The sequence below is a fragment of the Pinus tabuliformis genome, chromosome Q (assembly GCF_031772625.1).
Source record: "Pinus tabuliformis cultivar Carrire ecotype Pingquan chromosome Q, CPIR1, whole genome shotgun sequence".
Lineage (NCBI taxonomy): Eukaryota > Viridiplantae > Streptophyta > Pinopsida > Pinales > Pinaceae > Pinus > Pinus tabuliformis.
The window spans coordinates 654,727,330-654,732,655 of NC_142296.1; positions in this window are offsets into that span (position 1 = coordinate 654,727,330).

Consider the following 5,326-nt stretch of genomic DNA (forward strand, 5'->3'; position numbering starts at 1 on the left):
AGCCTTCTCTTCTTGAACAGATGAAGCACTTAAACCTCCTACAACATTCTTCTTAGTCAATTTATCTTCTTTTTCTATTCTTGTCTCTCTGAATCTAACAGAAGGCATGGAGGCCAATTTCTCCATCTGAAGAAAATCATCCATCAAGTCAACCTTGGGTGCATCACTAAGATTTTCGAATTTTCTAGAAACTTTTTCTTTTCTAAACTGATCCAGTTTTGCAATCAGTGTTGAGGCCCATGACTCTGCACTAGGATCACCATCATTCCCATCTTCAGAAATTAAGGTTGAATGCTTGGTGGATTGCTTGTACTCCCACTTCTTGATCCTTCTAAATGCAACTCGAGAGTAGGTTTTTGTCATTGTCTCATAAAGGATTCTAATTTCTAACTGTCGTTCATAAGATATTCAATCAATTCTAATTGCTAACTGACGTTCATAAGATATTCAATATCTTTATGAGCATTTTCCCTGTGACTATCATTTGATAACTCTGTAGAAGAAATAGGTGAAGTGGCACCCCCTACCAAAAGACTTCCTAAATTTCACTTCCCCAACTTCCTTTCCAGTTGTCTCTACTTCAAGTTTCATTTGAGTTAGTGAAGAAGGCCCTAGAAATATTTTGCACACTAGACCCCTTAGTCTCTGGCACTCCGCCTCCAACTTAGTAGTTTTTTTAACAGTTTCTTAATGTTGTTTGTTCGTTGCCTCTGCAACTTTCTTGCATATGTCCCTTTCATCAATATCGATTCCATTTCCTTATTAAGTGAATGAAGAATGAATTTTGTATTTGATGGAAGTATTTTCACTTTCTAATGATTCAAGCTTCACCTGAAGAATTTTGATCTCAGTCTCAACTTGATTTTTGGCTTCATGTATTTCCCTTAACTTTGAACTTTTTTGCAGAGAATGATCCATTGTATTATGCTCTGCTTTTTCCTCAAGTAGCAACTGCTCCAATTCAACTATTATGTATTATGCTCTGCTTTTTCCTCAAGTAGCAGCTGCTCCAATTCAACTATTCTGCCATCAAGATCAAACTTCATTTTGTCCCATTCTATGGCCTTTTTTGTCACAACCTTGTGAATTTTCTCTTCATTTTCCTCTCTTACCTGCTAAATATGCCTCACTCATTCTTTCCAAGCACCATCCAAATGGCTAACTCAATCTTCAAGTGTAAGTTTTGTTGCGTTATGGTATCAAATTGTTGCTTTAAAACCATTTCTTTTGTTTCAGACACAACTTCTTCAACTATTGTACATCGGGAAATGGGTCATCAAACCTTAGCTACTGGATCAAACGCATCACGTCGTATCACATCTAGTTGCTTCCATTTATGGATTATGTGATGCGTTTGATCGAGATCTAGTTAATGTGATTGGCTTCACCTCAACAACTATTAGTCCCGGCGGGGGTATTTTCTCCTTTTTTACCAATCGGTTTTCGCTTCCCCTCTTCCTGCACGCTCGGTCAAACTTCTTGTTTAATATGTGCCACTGGTTAGGTATACCAATATAAACTTAAATGCACGTAACCAATTCAAACTTCAAACTTAAAAAATCCCATACATGTCATTCTTCCATTTGCTTGGATTTGACCATACATCTCATCCTTCCACGACATCAGTGAAGCTTGGTGGTAACACTTTGTTTGTAATTAGGTGGACACGTGTCAGATATTGTGTCCAAGACGACGAAACTCTACAGTGTCAACAAGAAGACCGTCACAATAAAACGCCTATCGACATAATTACATTGCATTAAAAATTCTACATATTCACATAAGACTAACGCATAAATTGAATGAAAAATTAAACAACTTTCTTCCATCTTTTGATGGACAAGGTGCCTCAAAATATTTTTCACATTGTGAAATCAACGATTTATTCTTTAAATCATTTGATTCTTCTTCGAATACGCGAAAGATCCATTACACCGCAAGCCAAAGAGCTACTATACGAGCCTGAGTAGCTAATGATCCAGTTTCCCAAGCAACATAAGTCATTAATTTAGATCCAATGGATTAAGTAGTTAATCCTTTTAGTTTTACAAGTAAAATATATATTTTCATTTTTAAAGCAACATCTAATGACATTACCTTTACAATGATCCTTGTTTTATCTATAAGGAAAAATTAGTATAAACTTAATTACTCATAAGATAAAGGTATCTATTTCCTTTAAATAATAAAATGAAATTTATGAAGGTTTTCAGTTGATTACATCACTGTGAAAGCCCCTTGTAGGCTTCCCTTGTTTCTCACACCCAAGACCTTTATCCTAGACTATGTCAGACAATTATCACAGATTTATGAGATTGTTTTCTAAAGTCCAAAAGGAAGTGCTTTGTCACCTATTATATTGCCATTTTGTTATAATACATTCAAAGTGTTTTTGAATTTCCGAAAAAGAGTAAGATTTGATGTTGTTTTGAACATTATATGAAATATATTACAGTAAGATTTAAACAAATTTAATATGCACATTAATGTTTAGTACTTGTTTCTAATGTAAAAATTAATTAATTAAAGTTTGAGGAAAATAAGCTCTTAACTAAAAAAACAATTTTAAAACATATTCCAACACATATAAAAAGAAATTATATTCATTAAAACTTAGTTTTTAAATTGTTTTATTTCAATTATTAAATTATAATAAATATATAAATTTAATTAAAAATTTAATGATATAATAAATTATAAAAATTTCATTGTAAATTTTTAAACTTACAAATAATTTATTAAAATAACCTAAATTAACAATTTAAAAAAATCACGAATTAAAATAATGGCTAAAATCATGCATTAAAATAATGTAAAAATAAAACTTAAGCAATTGATTTTGGGAAAAAACTAATCCTTTCTACTTCTTATTATTTTTTTTTAACTGAAACAGGTATGATTTATTTATTTGGAGAAAAGATTGGACTTACGCCATGGCAGCCATCATTACATTGCTTCTGTTTCTGTTTCTTGTGCTATTACAATATGCAGGTTCCTCATGGATTATAGGGATGGAATGAGCTTTCATCATTTATGAGGAGCTGTCCTTTCCCAAGAGTGCAGCCTTTGTTCGCCATCAGATCTGCTTCACTGTTCAAGTTTCTAAGGATATGGAGGAGTTTGTAGGAGTCGAAGTTGAGCAGGACTCTCTTTACTCTGTTCAGAGTTTTGTTGAGACTTGCATTGTTGAACAATTTGCCCGTGTTTAAATTTTTTATTAAGATCTCTGAGTCTCCAAAAGCTTGGAATTCTTTGTCTCCTCTGTCTCTGGCTATTTGACAAGCTTTGAGGAGGCCTTGGATCTCTGCTTGATTGTTGGTTTTCTGCCTGATGCCCCAACAAAAGCTGTCCCTTCTTGATCCATCCGGGGCATAGATGACCCCTCCAGCTCCTGCTGTCCCAGGATTGCCTTTGGAGGCTCCATCGAAGAAAATCGTGGTTATTTTTTGTTTTCGCCACCATTCTTGAATGGTGGCTTCGGAGTCTCTTTTGCGCCATTCTGGATTCACTACATGAGGCGCTGATAACTGTTTCCGAGGGAAGGGGGAGAGGGGGCCCAACCACCTCTCTTCTTCAGGGAGAAGCAAAGAGTCATCTGAGAAATATTGTTGTTGGGCTGCTTCCAGGAGGAAGGATTTGGCCTTTACCACTGCCGAGAAAGGAGCTTGCAACTTTTCATTGAATATCAGGTCATTCCGGGTCAACCAGATCTGCCAGCATACAAATTTGGGGATAGCGTTCCAGACTTTTCTCCAAAAGGATTTGCTGGGGATTTTGTTGGGATAGCATTGATTCCATGAATCAAATAGATCAGCAACAGAGTTAAAAGGGGGGACTGTGATTTGTAGCTCATGAAGTATGAGTCCCCAAACTTCTTTGCCAAACTTGCATTCCATGAAGAGGTGCTTGGTTGTTTCTAAGCTGCTTCTACACAACTCACATCTATGCGGCCCAGCTATGATTTTTTTCATCAAGTTGTCTCTAGTTAACAGTTTGTTGTGGACTAGTGTCCAAAAGAAGAAGTTTACTTTAGGAAGAGCTAGCAGTTCCCAAACTTTTTTCCAAAATTCCAGAGATTTACTGCAATTCCTGATTGGCTGGAGGGCGTTATACGTTGCTGCTATTGTGTAGCTTCCGGATTGCCCCCATCCCCAGCTATCCTTCATTTTTCTATTCACTGGGGCCACTTCTTCCAGCAATTCTTCAAGGGCACGCTTCCACTGGTTTAGCCGATCTGGAACTCCAAAAAAGTCCCAACCTTGCTATTTGTCGTGACAATCCCACTTGGACAAATTGTAAACATTGTTTATCCCTGCGCATTCCAGCCAATTTTTTAGCTCTGCGATTTCTTTGATTTCAGCGAGGGGGTCTCGGTCCATTATTCTATCATGCCACAGATTTGTTTGTTTGCCGTTCCCTGGAATCCTGTACGCCTTTCCTTTGAAGAAATTCATACTTTTACTGCATAATCTCCAAACCCGAGTGTTGTTACTTGTTTGAGCTGCCTGTAGATTTCTGAGTGGAATTTTGTGGGCGTACTTTGATTTCAGCGTGTCGCTGAAAAAATGATTGGGGTCTTTGAATAGCTTCCACATGATTTTGCCTCCCAACGCCAGGTTGACTAATGCAGGATCGCGGATTTCTAATCCTCCCTCAGAAATTGAACGTTTGACCATGTCCCATTTCACTAAGTGAAATTTATTTTGATTTCCTTTCCCCCCCTGCCAGAGAAAGTCGAGGAGGATTTTGGAGATTTGATCCGTCACACTTTTTGGGGCAAGAAGGAAGGCTGCTTGATAAATTGGTAGCGCAGATAACACAGACTTGATCAGGATGACCTTGCCTCCTTTTGTGAGCCATTATCCTCCCCAGGCTGTAATTTTTGTTTTAATTTTGCTGATAATTTCAGACCACAACGATCTTTTATTGAATCCATTTGTGATGGGGAGGCCAAAGTATTTTATCTTCTCCCAGTGGGCATGTCCCTTAAAGCCAAGAAGGTTGGAGATACTTGTGAGCTCTTGCTGCCCAATGTTCCAACCATAGACTTCACTTTTTCTTTCATTGATAGAGGCTCCCGAGACCCTGCAATAGCATTTAAGGACAGAGTCAAAGGATTTGGCTATTCTAACAGAGGCACCTCCCAGGAGGAGAGAGTCATCCGCAAAGAGAGCATGGTTCTGAGCTGGAGAGGTATTGGAGGGTTTGAGGCCAGGAAGGGAGCCTGAAACTTTTTCAGCTAATAGCTTTCTACTGAGGGAATCCGCCATCAGGATGTACAGGAAGGGGGAGAGCGGGCATCCTTGCCTGAGGCCTCTCTGGGCTT